Here is a 22,526-nt window from a genome sequence, read left to right as displayed (position 1 = left end):
GACTCTTTCTCAGAACTTTCTCCAGGGTTCTGTTTTTGCTAACTGCCTACTAGAAATTCACTTAGATGTCTCATTGGCTCTGCCAGTAAACAAACAAACAGAAAACATGGGGTGAGCATGGAGCAGGATTGACTAAGAGCTAGTAGGTAAGTCAGAATTGCAGGACAAATAGTAAGAACAAAATTGAGGGGTCCCATGATCAATGCTTTATCTGCATTGTCTTCTTTCATCTTCACAATATCCCTTAAAGGTAGTAGCAACTATTTAGAGATGAGGAAACTGAGGCCTACAAAGATTATGGAACTTGCTCAGGTCAAACAGCTAGTAAGCAGTAAAGCAAGGATTTGAATCCAAGAGTCTGACTTCAAAGCCCAGGCACCTGAACATGCTAAGACATCAAAAAGAATGAGATGCAGATTCTGACAGAGTTGTGGTCACTGGTCAATTCAAGAGGTATTTCTTGAGTACTTAGGTACTGCCAGACACTGAGGATACAAAAAAAAAAAAAAAAAAAAATGTACATCTGGGTTCAAATTTTTGCTTTACTACTTAATAGCTATGTAAACTGAAATGAAAAAGTTTCTGAGCAGTATGATTTGAATAAGGAATGGCTGCTATCAGGAAAATAGACAAATTAACAAGTCACAATACAATATGAAACAACACAAATATAAACAAGGAAAATAATTTATACAGTGATTAGCTTTGTCATAGGGAAGGGATTGTTTTGGTTTATGGTGGGAGACTCACCTTAATATTTTGAATGAGGATGAAGGATATTCCAGACTAAATAAAACATGATACCATGATTCTACATAGTGTACTCAACAGGGTCACAAGTAGACTGATACTCCTAAAATATAAATACCTAGGAAGCTGGAGAGTTAGGCTGGATTCTAGATGATTAGAAAAATAAAAAGGAAAACACAGTTCAAACATCCAGACAGAAGTCAAGGTCCAAGGCTCAAGTAAGCTAAAATGGACTGGGTGGAAAGCAGAGCTCAGGCAGTACTACAAGGAAAGCTATTCCATTTTCTTGGGCATGGGAGTCTATACAAGTGATCATCAATTAGCCTATGGTAAGCAGGTAGAAGGCAGAGATTACATCTTCATTTCAGTTCAACATATAGGTGAATGCTAGGTCAAGAGAACACAGAGGATAGGCTGGGAGCGGTGGCTCACACCTGTAATCCCACCACTTTGGGAGGCCGAGGCAGGCAGATCACTTGAGCCCAGGAGTTCCAACATCAGCCTGGCAAACAGGGCAAAACCCCATCTCTACTAAGAATACAAAAATTAGCCAGGTGGTGGCACAGCCTGTAATCCCAGCTCCTGTAATCAGGAGAATTGCTTGAACCAGGGAGATGGAGGTTGCAGTGAGGAGATCATGCCACTGCTCCAGCCTCGGTGACAGAGACTCTGTCTCCCCAAAAAAAAAAAAACCCACCACACACACTCACACGTGAAGACAGAATATGGCCCCTACTCATACAGGATTTCACAGCTTCGGTACAAAAGGCAAATGTGTTGAATTATTAAGGCAAATGGTGTGATCAGTGAAGAACAGAAGGAGTTGCCAATTATGAGTAGCTCTTTCAGGAAGATGCGGGAAGATAACAGCTGTAAAAGTGAAAAGGGCCCAAAACTAGGTATTTGGAGAAAATACTGGTAGTTTACTGTGACTGAAATACAGTACACATTGAGAAAGTAGTGAGATGAGGATACAGAGACAAGCAAGGGCAAGATCATGGTGGGTCTGTTCTGGATAAAGATGCAATAAAGAAAAATCCCTCAAATGTTGGGAAAGAAGGGAACCTAGAAAGGTGCTACCCAATACATTAAGTAGCCACCAGCCTCGTGGAACTACTGAGCACTTGGAATGGTGCAACTAAGGAGCTAAGTTTTAATCAATTTAAATAGCCACTACTAACTACCATATTAGACAGCAATGATCTAAGCACAAGTAAGAGAATTTTCTTATCCAGAAAGAATTTATCTTCTACAAAGAAAAGAGGGTAACCAAAGATACAGGCATTTGTAAGTTAAGGAAAAGAAGGGGCAGGAAATTGAGAAAACTCACAAAATTATGTCAATGATAACAATAAAGTATAAAGAAGGAGTGAGGTGAATTTTTTTTTTTTTTTTTTTTTTTTGAGACAGAGTTTCACTCTTATTGCCCAGACTGGAGTGCACTGGCACAATCTCAGCTCACTGCAACCTCTGTCCCCCAGGTTCAAGCGACTCTCCTGCTTCAGCCTCCCGAGTAGCTGAGATTACAGGAATGTACCACCACACCCGGTTAATTTTGTATTTTTAGTAGAGACGGGATTTCACCATGTTGGTCAGGCTGGTCTTGAACTCCTGACCTCAAGTGATCCACCCGCCTCAGCCCTCAAAGTGCTGGAATTACAGGCATGAACCACTGTGCTCGGCCAAAGTCTTAAAGAATAGAGAAGGTTTAAAATAAGCACACAGAAAAATGGTAGAGGGTTAGGATGAACAAGGATGGACAAGTCCAAGCTGGAGTTGTAAAGTATAAAGTATGCAGTAAAACTTAAAAAAAAAAAAAAAAAGAAGCTATAAAGGGTATTGTTGAGACAACTGACAAAACTAAATATGGACAGTACATTTAATAATACTATTGCATAAAAGTTAAATTTCCTGATTTTGATAATCACACTGTGTAAGAGAATATTCTTGATCTATGGAAATACATACTGAACTAGGTAGGGGTAAAAGTCTCCAGCTTACTCTCAAATGATTCAGAAAAACACAGTATGCATATATATTATATATACAATGCACATATATGTGCATACTAATTTAATTTTTATATATGCATGTATAATACACACCCAAGGAAAGTAAGAATATGATAAAGCAAACAGGACAGAGTATAACAACTGGGACTCTAGAAAAAGGATATATGAAAGCTCCTTGTACTGTACATGCAATAACTATGTAAAAGTTTGAAAATAAATACAAATTAAAAGTTACAGAAAAATTCATAGTAGTGTCAAAACAAAACTATATGATTTTCTCTGATAGCACTTAGAAGCAGAGTAGATGACAAACCTGGTCAAAGATTAAAAGCTACGAATACTGGGAAGAAAAGTGATTGAAGAGGGAACTGTAGCTAGAGGAGACAATGAAACAAGAGGTGCTGGGACCGGAGATCTTGATAAAGCTTAAAGCTTAAAGCTTAAGGCTTAAGAATAAACGTGGTGGGAAAAGGAGAATGAGCGTTGGCATGACAGGAGGCTACAGTCAGAAAGATAGGATATTAAGCATTCCAAATCAGAGTTGTTATTAGTCATTTAGGAAATGCAAATTAATCCCACAATAGAATACCACCCCACATCCACTAAAATGGTTAACATTTAAAAGACTGACCACACCAATTTTTGGTGAGGGTGAAGAGAAACACAATTCCCACGTATGACTAGTGGGCATGTAAAAAACTACAGTTAAATGCACAATTATCCTAAGACCTAGCAATTCCACTCCTGCGTTTCTACCCACAAGGAACAAAAACATATGCCACACACTTGTACACAAATGTTCACAGCGGCATTATTCACAACAGCCAAAGCATAAAAGCAGCCAAGTGTCCACAGATGAACGGATAAACAAAATGTGGTATGTATATATATATAGAATATTATTCCACCTTTAAAAGGAATGAAATTCTGATACATGCTACAATTTGGATGAACCCTGAAGACATGCTAAATTAAATAAGCCACACTACAAAAGGACAGATATTGTATGATTCCACTTACGTGAAGTACTTGGAATGGTCAAATTCACAGTGACAGAAAGAATGTTGGTTGCCATTGACTGGGGGAGACGTGATTGGGAGTTATAGTTTAATGGGTACAGTTTCGGTTTGGGACAATTTTTACAGTTTTGGAGATGGAGAGTGGTTAATAGTTATACAACAATGTGAATGTATTTAATGCTACTGAAGTCTATTTAAAAACAGTATAAATGATAAATTTTATGTATATTTTATCACAATAAAAGATTAAGCTAATGACAGTGCAACATGAATGTACCTCAAAAACATTTTAAGGTCATGTATTTTATTATTCCATTTATATGAAATGTCAAGAAAGGGCAAATCTATAGATTACTGGTTACCCATGACGGGTGGTAGGAAAGGGGATTGTTTACAAATTGGTTCAAGGGATATTCTGGGTGAGAGAAATGTTCTAAAAGTGGATTGTGGTAGTAACAACATAACTTTAAAAATTTACTAAAAAACACTGAGCACTTATGAAACAGGTGAATTTTGTGGTATGTAAATTATACCTCAATATAAGAAGTTTTAGGCCAGGTGTGGTGGCTCACGCCTGTAATCCCAGCACTTTGGGAGGCCGAAGCAGGCAGGTCACCTGAGGTTGGGAGTTCGAGACCAGCCTGACCAACATGGAGAAACTCCATCCCTACTAAAAATACAAAATTAGCTGGGTGTGGTGGTGCATGCCTGTAATCCCAGCTACCTGGAAGGCTGAGGCAGGAGAATCACTTGAACCCAGGAGGCAGAGGTTCCAGTGAGCCGAGATCGTGCCATTGCACTCCAGCCTGGGCAACAAGAGCAAAACTCCATCTCAAAAAAAAATAAAAAAAATAAAAATAAATTTTTCACCGATCGAATTGCCAATCAGTAAAAAAAATTAATATATCTACTGGTATGGGTGCAGATGAACTACCTTTTTTTATAGGTCCGGAAACGGAGAGTATAGTACTTATACAATGTAAGTATTTGTGTATCTATAAAAAAGGTACAATAAAATACAGTATTATAGTCACACGTGACCACAGTCTACATGCAGTCCATTACTGACCAACACATCATGTGGCACATGACTATACATGTAGATTTCAAAAAATATCCTGAAGTTAAACACACACACAAAACACACCAGGATTGTTTTTTTTTTTTTTTTTTTTTTTGAGACGGAGTCTCGCTCTGTAGCCCAGGCTGGAGTGCAGTGGCCGGATCTCAGCTCACTGCAAGCTCCGCCTCCCGGGTTCACGCCATTCTCCTGCCTCAGCCTCCCGAGTAGCTGGGACTACAGGCGCCCGCCACCTCGCCCGGCTAGTTTTTTGTATTTCTTAGTAGAGACGGGGTTTCACCGTGTTAGCCAGGATGGTCTCGATCTCCTGACCTCGTGATCCACCCGTCTCGGCCTCCCAAAGTGCTGGGATTACAGGCTTGAGCCACCGCGCCCGGCCACACACCAGGATTTTAAAAACAGTAGGTACAATATGATCCCCCATTAAAAAAATTAAACCTAGGTATGCATGTTTATAGAAAAAAGGCTAGAAAGATACATAGAAACTTTTATTCATTTTTATTGCTAAGTAGATGATCAGTGTTTTTGGTTTTTGCCTATCCATTTGCCAAATTTTCCATAATTAATATGTATTTTTTGTTTTGTTTTGTTTTGAGATGGAGTCTCGCTCTGTCGCCCAGGCTGGAGAGCAGTGGCGTGATCTCGGCTCACTGCAAGCTCCGCCTCCCGGGTTCACGCCATTCTCCTGCCTCAGCCTCCTGAGTAGCTGGGACTATGGGGCGCCCCGCCACCACGCCTGGCTAATTTTTTGTATTTTTTTAGTAGAGACGGGGTTTCACAGCATTAGCCAGGGATGGTCTTCATCTCCTGACCTTGTGATCTGCACACCTTGGCCTCCCAAAGTGCTAGGATTACAGGTGTGAGCCACGGCACCCAGCCAATTAATATGTATTTTAATTGTATGATCAGAAAAGTTCAGAAGTGGAATTGTTTTAAGCAACGATAAGGTCTTGATTTTGGGAGTTGATTGCGAAAGCTCTGGAGACAAAGGTCATAGGAGTTAAAAAAATTAATTTACTTTGAAATTTAAATGAATTTATGTATTCAATAAAAATTAAGCGTTTCCTATGTGCCAGCTACTGTTCTAGGATCTGAGGATATAGCAACGAATAAAACAGACCCAAATCCCAGCATTCACAGAAGTGGAAAGTCACTTGAATGGGGTGAAGAACTTAAACCAGGTACAAAAATTCTAAATGAATGTGAAAGAACGATAGAGAGGAAAAAAAAGAGATAATGAACAGGAGTAGCCTTGATACTTGACAGAAGAGTAATGGCCTGAAAACACAGAACTCACTCCCCTTTTAACCTCCTTGTAAGAAGTATGGAAGAATCAGCAACCAACACTTGAGGATAGAAGTAAAGTGGCATCCTTTGAAAGATGAAAGCTTCAGTCAGGGGAGGAGACAAAGATTCTGTGAGGAGTTAAGTATCTTGTTCACTACAGAATAGAGCTCTAGAGCAAAAGGGATGAGTAGTAAACTATATTTGGTATAGGAACCAAGGGAGCATGGCAGGATTAACTGACTTCAAAATTCTTAACTAGGTTCAGACTGCAGCTTACGAGGCATTTTGAGGCTTGATGATGATGCAAGATGACAATCACCTGGTCCTCAGATGCTGGGACAGCATATATTATTTATCACTGTATCCTCAGAGTCTAATAGAGTCAAATCTGCAGGTTAGTAAAAGCAAAAACCTTCAATGACTTGAAGAGAAAATCCTAAATAGCAAAATTCAGCATCGCTCAGGAACTTGCTCCAAGAAATAGCTTTGCCTAACTTAGTGTTGTTTTCAAGGAAACTACCATTCTCTGCCAACCCGGCTTAATGACTTGGTCATTTCTGACACACTGCCCCCATGTAAATTAGTAATTAAATCAATACTCCTCATCTAACCCTTTTATGCCGTTACATCTGGTTTAGGCCCTCCTCCCTCCTACTGCTTGTCCAGTTAGGCCTCAGTTATTAGGAAGTATATCCTTTATCCAAAATGTTTGGGACCAGAAGAGTTTCAGATTTCAATTTTTTTCATATTTTGGAATATTTGCATTAAATACTTAACAGTTGAGCATCCCTAATCTGAAAATCCAAAATCTGAAATGCTCCAAAGAACATTTCCTTTCAGCATCATGTCTGCACTCAGAAAGTTTCCAATTTTGGAGTATTTCAAATTTCAAATTTGGGATGATTGACTTACACTTCGTAAATCTCACTTAATCTCTTGCCTCTCTGAACTGATTTGCAGTAACTATGTGTGTGCTGTAATCATTCCCCCTGCCTGTGTTCCCTGATCTAGGCTTAAACAGACTTCGTAAGAAGCAGAGTGCTATAATATTGGTAAGGCCTGGATTCGAATCCCAGCTGTTACATATTAGCTGTGCAATCTTGAACCCACATCACTTTACTGCCTAAGAGGATACTTAAATCCTCTCAGGAGGATCAGACCACTCCCCAGATCAATAATTAAAAGGTTTCCCATCACTAAGAGAATAGGCTTAGCTCATCTTGTCTATCCAGATTCATTCTCCTGTCATTTTTCCTCCTGGGCCCTAAAGCTCTCAACTTCCATGCTTTTGAGAGGGAATTTCGCTCTGTTGCCCAGGCTGGAGCACAATGGCATGATCTAAGCTCACTGCAACCTCCTCAGCCTCCTGAGTAGCTGGGATTAAAGATGCTTGCCATCATGTCCAGCTGATTTTTGTATTTTTAGTAGATACAGGGTTTCACCACGTTGGCCAGGCTAGTCTCAAACTCCTGACTTCAAGTGATCCTCCTGCTTCGGCTTCCTAAAGTGCTGGGATTACAGGCATGAGCCACCGTGCCTGGCCTTTCATGCTTAATCATCTCCACGAACAGGCTTTTCTCTCAAGTTACAAGGCTTACCTATCATCCCTTTCACTCACTCTGGTTAACTTTTATTGATTTTCTAAGTCTTAGCACATTCACTTTACAGTCTTCTCTGACTCTGCTCCAATGATAATCTGGTCTCTTTTTTTCCCTCATTATCAGCTAACATAAATTCTCTGCATGTTTCCCCAACATATAAGTTATTAGCATAGCACCTAGTTAGTAGGTGCTTAAGAAACCTGTGCAGAATTTATTATTGTGGATAATACCACCACCACTTCACAGGGCTGGGAGGTTTAAAATAACATATGTATAGGCCGGGCACAGTGGCTCACGCTTGTAATCCCAGAACTTTGGGAGGCCAAGGTGGGCAGATCACGAGGTCAGGAGATCAAGACCATCCCGCCTAACACGGTGAAACCCCGTTTCTACTAAAAAATACAAAAAATTAGCCGGGCATGGTGGCGGGCGCCTGTAGTCCCAGCTACTTAGGAGGCTGAGGCAGGAGAATGGCGTGAACCCAGGAGGCGGAGCTTGCAGTGAGCCGAGATCACACCACTGCACTCCAGCCTGGGCAACACAGGGAGACTCCGTTTCCAAAAAAATAAAAATAACATATGTATATACGTATAGGATACACAGTAGGTGCTCAGTCCACCATCATTTTTTCTATACCATATCCACCTCAGAGAAGACTTTACAAAAGAAAATTAAGGGAGGTGAGGACGGTTCAATTGAATAACAAACTTCTAAGATGGAATTCTGATTTTTAGTTCATAGGAAATCAAAGAACCAGAAGATATAAATTCAGCAAAACAAGGAGGGAAGCATGGTCCAATCCTCATAAAATCCTTAAGTATCTGGAACTCTTACCAATTTCCATTATTTGACACTCACTAAAATAAGAATGAATAATCCCTGCTACATGCCTCTTTCCTACCTTTCCCAGAAAGTCACTTGACATCAAGTGATACTGAGATACCAAACCCAAAGGTTTAGGAACATTCGTAAAATTACTCAGGTTATCATGGAGCTTCAAAAACAACCACCAGTAGTCTCCCTGCCTTGAATTCCTCTCCCCAAGTAAATCTTCCCTCTCCAAGTAAACCTGCATAGCAAGATCATGCTCTGCTGTTAGCCTTCCCATTTTGAATCTAGGCTCTGCCACATAACCTTTGTCAATTTGTCCCATCTCTCTATAACTTAGCATTATCATCTGTGAAACAGGCACAATAATATCCACCTCATGATATTGCAAGAACTTAAAAAGTTAACGTGTCTGATGACAATGTCTAATATGAGTTGCAATTAAATTAATATTCCAAACCCTGTTTTTCCACTTATTTGCATAGAAACCTTCATAATTCACCACTGCTCAGTCACACCATTCCCATATCCTGTATGTACTCCATGCCTCTTCCCCACCTGGGCTTACTGGAAAAGTGAGAAATTAAATGGCACCTGCTAAACCAGCAAAATTTTGGTTGGCGTATCCAGAATCTATTACTTCCTCCATTTTGCCATTCCAGGATTGCCTCTTTCTGGGTAAATAAAATAAAGCTTTTAGTGTACATCCAGTCTCAAACCTATCTGACAAACCTTCAAGGAATGTCTCAGATTTTACTTTTTCTAATTTTCTTATGATCTTAGCTTACCTTTCTCTCCACTTGAACTTCTACAGCAATCATCTATAACAAAACACAATTTTGGACTCAGTAATACATGATCCTGACATTAAACTGAATTAAGTCTGGCCCGAGGCTGCCTCCATCCATATTTTAGGTTTGGCCCAAAGTTTCTCCCTACATAGTGAACTATAAAGCTAACTTGATACGTAAGCATACTCTTGTAACAAGTAGCCAAGTCTCAGCCAATCACAGTAGCTGAGCTTCAGCCAATCACAGGTGGCCAACTGTTCAAACTGTGTTCAGATGAGGCAAAGGCTGCTGTAACCAATCCAGCTGTTACTGTACCTCACTTCCCTTAGCTGTATGTATGTCACTTCCCCTTTTCTGACCATAAATGTTATCTGACAATACAGTACTCTAGAGTCCTTCTGAACTGTTCTGGTTCTGGGAGTTTCTTGGTTCTTGAATTGCTTTTTGCTCAATTAAATTCCATTAAATTTGTCTAAAGTCTTTAACACTGACTTATCAGATAGGAAATATTCATATCCCCTAGTTTTATCAAACAGTGAGTTTCCTCCAGAAAAGGACCATTTTACAGTACTTTGCAAGCTCATCTGACTATGTAACTAGTTTGACTACCTGACTAGACCGTATGCACACAACTCAGTACAAATTTGTTACTGAAACAATTATTTTAGGCAATCAATGTCACCTTTTCAGTGTAGGTTTTCATTTGAAAGTCTGCAAAGAACAAATTTTTCTACAAAAAGTAAACGTTATTTTTAAAATTCCTACAGCTACTGAGATTCAGTATTCATTCAGAGAAAAGATAACCTTACAGTAGTCCACCCTTATCCACTGATAAAGTTTGTGTATTTGTCCCCACTCAAATCTCATGGGTGAACTGCAATCCCCAGTGTAGGAGGTGGGGCCTGACGGGAGGTGACTGGATCATGGGGATGGAGGAGTTCTCATGAACAGCTTAACACCATCCCCTTGGTGCTGTCCTTGAGATAGTTTTCACAAGATCTGGCTGCTTAAAAGTGTGTGGCACCTCCCCCAACCTCATTCTCTCTGTAGCTCCTGGCTTTTGTCATGTGATACACCAGCTCTCTCTTTGCCTTCCACGGTGATTGTAAGCTTCCTGAGGCATGATCAGAAGCTGAGCAGATGTCTGGTGCCATGTTTCCTGCACAGCCTGCAGAACCATGAGCCAATTAAACCTTTTTTCTTTACACTCAGTCTCACTTATTTCTTTACAGTAATGCAAGAATGACCGAATACATCCAAGATTTCATTGTTGGCTGTTTCAGTTACCTGAGATCAACCACAGCCTGCAGATATTACGGTATTTAAGAGGGAGGGAGACCATATTCACATAACTTTTATTACAGTATAATTATTATATTATTGTTAATTTCTTACTATGTCTAATTTATAAAACTATGTCATAGATATATATGTATGCATAGGACAAAACACAGCATATATAGGTTTGGTACTATCCACAGAGGGTCTTCAAACGTATCCCCCATGGATAAGGGGCAATTACTGTATATATTTTAAACAATTATCTAAAATAATTTAAGAAAACTGGTTGTGTAGGCCGGGTGCAGTGGCTCATGCCTGTAACCCTAGCACTTTGGGAGGCCAAGATGGGTGGATCACCTGAGGTCAGGAGTTCAAGACCAGCCTGGCCAACATGGTGAAACCCCGTTATTACTAAAATACAAAAATTTGCTGGTCATGATGGTGGGTGCCTGTAATCCCAGCTACTCGAAGGCTGAACGGGAGAATCGCCTGAACCCAGGAGATGGTGGTTGCAGTGATCCGAGATTGCGCCACTGCACTCCAGCCTGGGCGGCTGAGTAAGACACTCCATCTCAAAAAGGAAAAAAAAAAAAAGAAAGAAAGAAAAAAAACCCAGAAAAACCGTTGTGTATTCTATTTCTCAAAGCTAAGATCTGGGTGTGGTGGCTCACGCCTGTAATCCCAGCACTCTGGGAGGCCAAGGCAGGCGGATCATGATGTCAGGAGATCAAGACCATCCTGGCTACGGTGAAACCCCGACTCTACTGAAAATACAACAAAATTAGCCGGGTGTGGTGGTGGGTGCCTACAGTCCCAGCTACTCGGGAGGCTGAGGCAGGAGAATGGTGTGAACCCAGGAGGCGAAGCCTGCAGTGAGCAGAGATCACACCACTGCACTCCAGCCTGGGCAACAGAGCAAGAGAGCAAGACTCTGTCTCAAAAAAAAAAAGCTAAGGAAACCATTCTTTTCAAATTATATATCATATAAATCTATTATAACATTCAAAATCTATTGGGTCATTTACATTTTTATTATTTAATGTATACCAAAAGAACAGAGTAAACAGATAATCTACAGAATAGGAGAAAATATTCACAAACTATATGCCTCTGACAAAGGTCTAATATCCAGGATCTATAAAACAATTCAACAAGCAAGAAACAAATAATCCCATTAAAAAACAAGCAAAGCACATGAACAGATACTTCTCAAAAGAAGACATAAATACAGCCAACAAATACATGAAAAAATGTTCAACATCACCATCACTAATCATTAGAGAAATGCAAATCAAAATCAAAATATCATCTCACACCAGTCAGAATGGCTATTATTAAAAAGTCAAAAAAATGACACATGTTGGCGAGGTTTCCAAGAAAATGGAATGCTTGTACACTGTTGGTGTTAAGGTAAATTAGTTCAGCCACTGCAAAAAGCAGTTTGGAGATTTCCCAAAGAACTTAAAACACAACTACCATTAGACCCAGCAATCCCATTACTGGGTATATACTCAAAGGAAAATAAATCATTCTACCAAAAAGACACGTGCACTCACTTATTTTCATCACAGCACTATTCACAATAGAAAAGACACAGAATTAACCTAGGTGCCCATCAACAGTGGCCTAAAGAAAACGTGGTACATATACATTATGGGACACTATATGCAGCCATAAAAAAGAACAAAATCACGTTCTTTGTAGCAACATGGATGGGGCTGGAGGCCACTATCCTGAGTTAATGCAGGACAGGAAACCAAATATCACGTTTTCACTTATACGTGGGAGCTAAGCACTAAGTACACAAGGACATAAAGATGAGAACAATAAACATGGAGGGAAGGGCTGGGGAGAGACAAGTGTTGAAAAACTATTAATACCTATCAGGTACTATGTTCACTGAGTGATGGGATCGTTTGTACATCAAACCACAGCGACAGACAATTTACCCATGTAACAAACCTGCACATGTACCCCTGAACCTAAAATAAAAGTTAAAAAAATAAAATATAGCAAAAGACTATTTTGGATAGTAAATAATGTCACATTAAGTTTTGAAGGCCGGGTGCGGTGGTTCACACCTGTAATCCCAGCACTTTGGGAGGCCGAGGCGGGGATATCACAAGGGTCAGGAGTTCGAGACCAGCCTGGCCAATATGGTGAAACCCCATCTCTACTAAAAATACAAAAATTAGCCGAGTGTGGTGGCAGGCACCTGTAGTCCCAGTACTCAGGAGGCTGAGACCGGAGAATCACTTGAACCAGGGAGGTGGAGGCTGCAGTGAACCGAGGTCACGCCACTGCACTCCAGCCTGGGTGACAGAGCCAGACTCTGTCTCAAAAAAAAAAAAAAAGATAAAGAGTTACGATAGCATGGTGCTTCCTGCCTCTAAAAAAATTGTAATTGGTTAAAAAAAAAAAAAAAAAAAAAAGGAAAGAAAAACCACTCCTATTCTTATAATGGATAATTCATGGATTTTTATTATGCTTATAATTACCTTTAATTCCCAACTATAATTAAGAATTTGATCCCTTCAAATAAAGAAATACTGGTAATATTTACCTCTATTTCAAAAGTTTCATCAATTTGATCTTTTTCCTTTACCACCAAGTTGCTTTCAAAGCTATGAATAAAAAGCCTACTTTTTCTTTTTTTTGGTCCAATAGAGGTCCTTTTGCTTTAAAATATGTTAGAGGGGGAATGGCACAGAGGACAAAGAGAAAATATTTTAAATGAAAATGATTCCAAATCAACTATTCTTCAGTTCACATCAATTTCATTTGCAAGTAATGTTGGCTGCAGTATTTAACTTTTTTGATGATATAATATTTGATGCAAAATAACCTATGTAGCTTCTCTATCCTATGTATAAGTTACTTAGTAAGCTAGCTGACTTTTGTTCACAGGTGCTTTATACATCCGGATGCAGAACGAGCGAGCATAAGGTCCAAGCCAATAGTTATTTAAGGAGTTGTTAGCATTTCAAATAGCTTAAAGTGCTTTTGCACTTTGCCTAATCTTCCTACTACACAGGTTGGTCTCAAGTTTTTATTAAATGTGAGGAATTCAACAGCTATGAAACTCAAAACTATGTGCATAAGGAAAACTACCTTTACTTTTCCTGTCTCTCATTCTTTTATCTTCTTACATTCTGGGGATGCTAAAATGTTTAATATCCTTTTTCAAAGCGTTTCAAAAACTGTCAGAAATACTTGTTTTTTTTTAAATGTTTGTTTCCCTTAAAGCACTTTTAGACAGGCAGCAAGTTTTCACTATGCCTTAGAAGAAGGAACTACAAATAGCTGGTTAAAGAGTGAGGTGGAATGGTGTGTGGGAAAAAAGGAATAGAGAAGTAAGCTCAGGAAAGCGCATAGCTCAGTGCGTAAGGGAAAGGACTTCTGGTCTGACAAGCCTCAGTTTTAAAGTATGCTAGCCATTTACCAGCCAAGGAGACCTTAGACAAATTAGCTAACCTTTCTAAATTGACTTACTGGTTCAATGATAGTAACAGTACTTAGCATGGGGACCATCTGAGAGAACACTTAGCACAGAATTAGCTGGTGTTATTCTTCACTCTAGCTAGTATGCTAGTATTCACTGACGAATATGAAGCAGAGAAAAACAGATACGACTGCACAGTAAAGAATGTATTATATAGAGCCTAAAATGGAAATGAAGATCAATTAGGGGGTTGTTTAGTCATCTAAGGAAGAAATCATACCGTGGCCTTATGCTAACATGTGAAGGAAAAAAAAAAAGATCAATTCTAGAGACACTGAATTTAAAATTTATAGGCTAATTGTGGCTAACTGGTGATGAAGGAGAAGAATCAGAACGACAATCAAATTCTGGCTTGGGTGGTAGTATCACCCATTTACTGTGACTTTTGGTGAGCTGGATAAATATGGCTCTCAGGTACAAAAAAAATTTTTGGATTTTAGATACAGATGTTGGAACCATTAATATGTATAGTATGTTAATTAAAGATATGGGACTGGAGATTATCAAAAGGGAAGTCTAGAGAAGAGGACACAAATCACTAATGAGGAAAGCATAGACAGTATCATGAAACTAATGAGAAGAGTTTCAAGCAGGAAAAGTAGTCAATGGCACTAAATGTTGCTGAGAAATCTAGTACTTACAAAAATCTATTGGTAGCACATGACACAGGGTATTTTACACTGGGGAGGGGAAAAAAAGGTATAAACAGTGATAGATGGATCTTCTCTCTTCTACCAAAGCGCTACTAACACAAAACTGTTTCGAGTTCATTTTCTCCAATGGCATACAAACACGGAAAACCATATTTAGTCAAACAAGTTCACAGCCACATCAGTTCAAAAATTAGCATTAACAGGTTTCAACAAAAATGGCTCTGGGTTCTTTCAAGTTTTATCAACTTACTGCCCATTAAATTTTTTCCTCATATTATTTGGAGGGAAAAAAATCACTATGTTCCTCTTGAATGGCAACTAACACAGACTTTGAATACATTATTTCATCTCCAATGTAAGGGAATAAAACGCAACCATCACTCTTCATATCTTGACCCAAATACCTAGGTCAATTTAAAAGTTTTCTTCTCCTTGTAGAAAACTAGTTTCTACTCTCCCTACAAAACCAAGAAGATATTCCCTAAATCTGCCAACATAAGATCAGTAGTACTGCAGAGTTACAGTTACAGAAACCACTAAAAGAGCATCATTTCTTTACCCTGGGGTACCCAGCAAAATGTAATCAACAGCTAAACTTGAAATAACTTTCACTACAGTATTTACAATTATCTTTATCTCTATTTGGTAGCAATAACATTACATTTTATTAAGACAATCAAATTACATGTCAAATTACCAATATTCATGATATAAATATGGAAAATTTTAAACTTCTCTCTATCCCAAATGTTCCAGACACCAAAGTATCTGAAAAAAAAAAAAAACAAACCATAAAAGTAGACATTAAAAAAAACCTTCCCCTGAAACAAACACAACAACAAACATACCAGCATTAGCTCTGAAAGTCAGAGATACTAAATTATCAGTTAACTGAAATAAAAGTTGACACAAAATAAGTTAAATTATTTAAATTGCAAAATGAGCTAGACTAACTCAATACCATACATGCTCAACTACTGGTTGCATCAATGAGTTATAGCTCAGCCCATGGCTTATCATTACTCCCCATTTCCAAGAAAAATTAGGATTGTCTTTGATTTTAACACAACTTAAGTTTATTCTGCAACGTTACTCATTTATAAGCCAGTTATGCCTATTTCATTTAACAGACTAGCTAGTAAGAGTATACACAATCCCGTGGTCAATGCCAACAAAGCATGCTCTTAAAGACAAATAGAAACAACGTATGTCTAGCACCACTATATGTGTGTAAAGTTAAGTTCTTACCTTTAACTGAAACCTATAAAATACTGGAAAGATGCTAATATACCATTTCAAAGCCTGTAATTATTCATAACAGTTATCTGTTTCCGAAGCGTAGTTTTAAAAACTCAAAATTAAGAAATGCACAAATAATGACAAAGGTTATTCATACATGTTTTTGAGGCAGGTAAACTAAGGTTAACTGGCGCTACTTTAGTCTCCTCCTAAAAATGTTTCTGATATATTTTCTTGAAAGAAAATATTTCTTCTGACATGCGCTTACCAGAAGAAAAAGAAAAGCCAGCCTGAATAACAAAGCCAGTGTAAAACATTAAGCCCCATACTTACTAATAGCAATACATACAAATAAGTATATGAAATATCTAACAGAGATACAACTGCTCACTTAAGTGGGTAAAAGTTTTTCTAATTTCCTTCAGCTGATTTTCATATCCAGAAAAATTGATTTATATCCATCTACATCTTGGAAAATGGTGTTGAAAACAGGCTTTCAGGCAAAAACTAATCAACAAGTCAGAGAGCTCCATAGGCACACTTTAACAGAACATTTCAGGCTACACATTAGAAAAACTTTGAAGCACATTCTGCTGGTGTTGATATAAACTGGTGTAACTTTTTAGAAAAACAATTTGGCCAGTGAAGTGTTCATATTCTTTGATCTAGGTAAGGCCACTCCAGGATTTTTCCAAAAGAAATCTTTTTTAAAAAGGAAAATATTTTACAGCTACACACAGATGTGTGTTCAAAGCAATACTATTAAAAATGACAAAAAATTAGTAACCTAAAAGTAGACAAGTCAAAAAACTAGGTCAATTAAGGTCACATCAATTTAGGAGAATTACATAGTTACTGAAATGAAAACAATTTCAACAGATAGTTAAGTGAAAACATAAAACTGCACGAATTCATAATTATTGGAAAAATGCAAGAATATAAGATAGAGAAGGGAACAGGAAAAAAATGAGATGACCAAACAATGATCTTCTGGTGGGTAGATAGGTAACTTTTTTCGATTTCATTATTATTACACTATTGTTTAAGCAACAGATACAGCAGAAAAGCATTAATTTAAAAACCTTTGCATGATCCGGAACAAGCAGCATAGCAAATACAACAGCTGAAAATGCTTAGCCGGCATTTGTTCTGATTACTGTAATGATTATTGCAATTTATACCTTAATTTCTATGAGAACAAAGAGCAACAATATAAAGAAAAGTCTCTAAAAAAATATTCTTGTACTGAAATACACTACAATTACTTCATAAATAAGAAATGTAGATAGAATCAGATACTTTAAAAAAAGTTTTAGTAGCCTACCTATAGCTTTTAAAAATATAAATCCTGTTTCAAAATGTTAATTACTTATCTCCACCTTTGAAAGAAATGAAGAGTGAATGAAGAAGAAAGCAGTTTTACTTTGTTCATCAATGGCCTTTTGGAAAACAAAGCTAAAATTATGAGCATATTAAAAATGTCAACATATTGTTAAAATATACTGAAATTAAAAGGGGGATTGTGCTGGGGTTAAAAAAATTAAACAGTTGGCATTTCAATTTATTAAAAAAGACTTATTTAAGCCTATCACATTTATCTTTCAGCAATTTAACATTTTAAGTTTAAGGAAAATGACATATCAAATGAACCTCCTCAAGATGTCATTTATAAAAACTGACAACTGACTGTTCGAACAACCAATCCCAAAGAAAAGCCTGTTATTGAAGATGATTTGGAGTCTAAGATTTTTTGATGACACTCATATTCTGAACTAAAAATAATGATAGGAGAAAGTCAAGTTTGATTCTCTGAACACCTATTTCCTGTCCAAACAGCCCTTTTGTTCTGCTTCCCTGCTTAATTTTAGTGTTCAGTTTGCATCAGAAAATAAAAACAATGACAAAACCTAGCACACACAGAATCATAAAGGAGCAAAATTATAAAATAAAGGATCATAAAAAGATTAGAACAAAAATCCTACCAACAAAACCTCCACAATTTTCTGTTTGCTTCACCTCAGATTAACTTCACTTGAAGCTGTACTCCAAAGCAACCAAACCTGAGTACCAAGCTCCACCTTCTCCAATTCTAGTGGCTGAAGAGTAAAATCTCCTCCCTGTTAGTGAAACTGGTAATTGTGATTGGATACTGCTAATATCCATTATTTTAAAGAACTTTTCCTTGCTAGCAGGTTAGGTTGGACACACTAAAACCCCCTGGATAAGCTGGTTTCTTAAAGAAACAGTAGATAAGGTTTCAGTTTTCCCATCATATACTGTTTGCTTACCCTTGTCTAGGTGAAAAATAAACTAAGTAACATAAATGAAAATCTCACAGAAGCAGCTGTTACCAATTGTTTAAAATACAACGCTTCTAATCGAAATCATTTGGTTATTTTTTTGGAACAATGAAGGTGAAGTTATGCTTTAAAGACAGATTATTTTTAATAGAGTTCACATTTTACCTGAAAATTGTAAAAGGGCAACAGAAAATTCATTACAATATGTTGCTAAGAGGAACAAACTAATGTTTTTTCTAAGACTTAAAGAGAAAACTATAACTTAAGTGAAAATACACAGCACTAAAATATTGAATGCAAAAGATTCATTTCTAAGCTGTCTATCAAATTCACTGACACTTACGTTCTCAGTATCACAACAGAGTAGAAATGTTAGTGATATCAAAGGTTGATATTTCTACTTAAAACTGAAGACTGGGCAGAAATATTATTACATTTAACAGATACGACATGTGAGTATTTTGCCAACATTAATGCTTAACCATTTGCAAACAGAGATCTAAAAGCAAAAGGCACATGTTCTAATGACCTGTTCAAGTATAAAATTTAGAAAAGTTTAAGTCTTTTTCATATATTTTTTTTAATGTGTGGAGACTACTTTGCACTCTATAACTTCAAAGTGGCATGGGCACCCTAAAGTGAAAGGTATATTCCTCTTAAACTTCTCACTAAGCTACATTAAATTGTATTTTTACTACAGAGATCCTAAAGAGATACTATTCAGGAACTCTGATTTTTAAGCAAAAAAGACCTACTGTCACTTTATACACTACTAGGTTTACTATTTTTACATTATAAGTTTATATATTTTAATTAGAACTGCTTATGTTTTTAGCAGCTTGGCCCATCAAACATTACTCTGACATTAATCATTACCTGACTGATTCAATGGCATTTTATGTCTAATTAACTGTGTAAGTATACTTTTTACCTCTACCAAAAATCCTGTGATTCATAAACTCGAAATTAAAGCATATTAGAGTGACTTCTTCTTAAAATATGCTTTCAATGTTTGGTTTGCATCAGAAAATAAAAACAGTGACAAAACCTTTCAACATTTTAAAGTTTTCAAAGTTCAAAATCTTGCAACTATTTTTCCCCAGAGAAAACTCACATATTAGAACATAAAGCCAACAAAATTGTTTTGAATACAAAGGGAAGTCTTTGTAACAAACTGAAAATTCACATAATTGCAACTAGACATGAATATGGAGCAATACCCTGCTGAAGCCCAAACAGCTGCATAATCTATTATGCCCTTTAAGTGGACAAATTGAAAGAGCCAATTCACAGAGGTCTAGTCCCAGGATCCTTTGCAAGGATTCACTGTTTTGAATGCCCAGCACTTCATGAGTCAAGTTCAGGTTTTCTTCCCACTGTGTGGACACTCTTGCAAAAGAACACTAGAAGCAAAGGAGGCACAGAAGCAATCAGCAAAAAAATACACAGCTTGAATTACAGCATAAGACTTGAAGAAAAGTGACTGTAGATGGCCAAAAGTTTTATAAAAAAAAAAAAAGAGAGAGTTGGCAAACATTTTAATCTTAAAATCTGGCAAGCATAAAATTAGTAGACAGTTATGGAAACCAAATAAACCTTTGCTCTCGCATCAATTTTTCACTTCAAAGTTAATTATGAAACAAACACGAATCATACACTAATATAACACCAAGACCACTCTCAATCTATATATAACCAAGAGAAAAGAGAACTGTGTACTTAGTGAATCTAGATTGTTTTAAGATCTCTGGGACCTGCTTGAAAGAACATCAAGGTGATTATCATTTTAGGTAGCAAACAGGTTAAAATTAAGAGTAGTTTATTCCATTTCTAAATCAGCAGCAGCAGAAAACAACAGCAAAAATAAATAAAAAGAAAGCAATGTCACAACCATAAAATTTATAACCGAGATAATATGAAAACAAGGAGCCTGCAAAAAGCTCTGAAGCTCCCTGACTGCATGCAGTAACAACACTTTTTAAGCATCAAGTATTCAAAGGATGTATTGTACACTATTTGTGGGAGCCCAGAAAGTTTCCCAAATCTTATCAGCTAAAAACAATTTAGAAGAGAACAAACCACTGAACAATTTGGTGCCACTTCATTTTTGATTAAAAAGACCCTACTTATATAAAGAATCAGTATCTAGACTATTACAAACAACTTTTAGCAGAATATATACAGAACAGGGCAAACACTTTCTTAGAATTCTGAAGGATTCTGGATAGTTCAAACTGCTCTTCCAACAAAAGAAATTAATCCTGGGTATTTTCTCTGGCACAGCTGGTGGTTTATTGTAGTAGATGATAAAAAGACCACCCTGACATTAGCAAAACATGACTGGGATCACTAAGGATAAACTGAAAAACATCTCAATGGGGAATAAAAAATTTAAAAAATATGGCTGGGTGTGGTTGCTCACGCCTGTAATCCCAGCACTTTGGGAGGCAGAGGCAGGTGGATCACAAGGTCCTAGGAGTTCAAGACCAGCGTGGCCAAGATGGTGAAACCCCATCTCTACTAGAACTACAAAAATTAGCTGGGCGCTGTGGCAGGTGCCTGTAATCTCAGCTACTTGGGAGGCTGAGGCAGGAGATTTGCTTGAGGCGGCAGACACTGCACTCCAGCCTGGGTGACACAGTAAGACTCTGTCTCAAATAAATAAATAAAAATAAAAAATATTTCCCTGGCCAATACACATTGCCTACAAAAGTAACATACATTTGAGCTTGCAATTCCTGGTGTATCTCTGCTGACTCCTTAGGGAAAAGATTACAAGGTGTGTAGGAGGAGTTGGGGAGTTTGACTGAATGGCCTATTCAGTCAAACACTGAACACAAAGGAAACATTAAGGAAACCTACAGATAAGAAAGCATAAACCAAGCTGATAGGATAAGGTATCTTTCTACAAAAAACACAGTAAATTGCTTTGTTTTAGGCCTCAAGGGATAAACAAGGTTATGATTCATGCAAAATAAAAAGAAACCGGGATCACAATAGCGAGACAAAAGTAAAAGAGAAGGCATTTATAATACTCAACTATCAAGATTTTAGGAGTCATACATTTTCATGTGCCAAATAACATACCATAGATCATCTAAGAAAAAGTGCCAGACATAGAAAAACGAAGAGAAAATAGACTGGCCAACTTTAAATTCCCTCTCTCTCCTTGGAGGCCTAAACCAGAAAAAAATAAATATTACATAAAAGACAAAGACTAACTCTTATAGCTACCAAAAGAGCTTTTCTCAACCAGTTTAAACAGTCACAAAGAAAACGAACAATTCTGAAAAGCAAAAGTTGAATAGGTAACATTCTCTGTGAACTATACAATAACATTCAAAAGTTAACAGTTAGTTTATTCGGCCGGGCGCGGTGGCTCACGCCTGTAATCCCAGCACTTTGGGAGGCCGAGACGGGCGGATCACAAGGTCAGAAGATCGAGACCATCCTGGCTAACACGGTGAAACCCCGTCTCTACTAAAAAGAAGTACAAAAAACTAGCCGGGCGAGGTGGCGGCGCCTGTAGTCCCAGCTACTCGGGAGGCTGAGGCGGGAGAATGGCCTAAACCCGGGAGGCGGAGCTTGCAGTGAGCTGAGATCCGGCCACTGTACTCCAGCCTGGGAGTACAGAGCAAGACTCCGTCTCAAAAAAAAAAAAAAAAAAAACAGTTAGTTTATTCATTCACCAAATCTTTTGAACGTCTATCATGTGCTGAAGATATTACAGTAAATAAAATGGATATAGTCCCTACCATTATAGAAACTTATGGTCAAGTCAGACCAGTGCTGTCGCACAGAAACATGAGGGCCACATGTGATTTTCTATTTCCTAGTAGTCACATTGAAATATAAAAATTGGCTGGGCACAGTGGCTCACGCCCGTAATCCCAAGACTTTCAGAGGCCAAGGCAGACAGATCACTTGAGCTCAAAAGTTCAAGACTAGCCTGGGCACCGCAGTGAAACCCCATCTCTACAAAAAATTTAAAAAATTTTTTTAAATTATCTGGGCGTGGTGGAGCGCCTATAGTCACAGCTACTTGGGAGGCTGAGGTGGGAGGATCCCTTGAGCCAGGGAGGTTTAGACTACAGTGAGCCAACATCACACCACTGCACTCAATCCTGGGCAACAAAGGCAACACTATGTCTCAAAAACAAACAAACAACAACAACAAAAAAA

At 37.8% G+C, this 22,526-nt stretch overlaps 1 protein-coding gene across 6 annotated transcripts in view; it reads right to left on the bottom strand.

Moving 5' to 3' along the window:
- Window positions 1-22,526, bottom strand: part of ZFAND6 (zinc finger AN1-type containing 6) — an 83,164-nt gene that overhangs the window by 51,598 nt on the left and 9,040 nt on the right. For 2 of the 6 annotated variants that reach the window (XM_065548278.1, XM_065548281.1), the window contains exon 1: window positions 18,027-18,113. The exons of the other annotated variants lie outside the window; for them this stretch is intronic. The gene's annotated coding sequence lies outside the window, so the exon portion shown is untranslated. Of the gene's footprint in view, window positions 1-18,026; window positions 18,114-22,526 lie in introns of those variants that run through there. 6 annotated transcript variants of the gene reach the window in all.

The sequence above is a fragment of the Macaca fascicularis genome, chromosome 7 (genome assembly GCF_037993035.2).
Source record: "Macaca fascicularis isolate 582-1 chromosome 7, T2T-MFA8v1.1".
NCBI lineage: Eukaryota > Metazoa > Chordata > Mammalia > Primates > Cercopithecidae > Macaca > Macaca fascicularis.
This window is presented reverse-complemented; position numbering and strand designations above follow the sequence as displayed.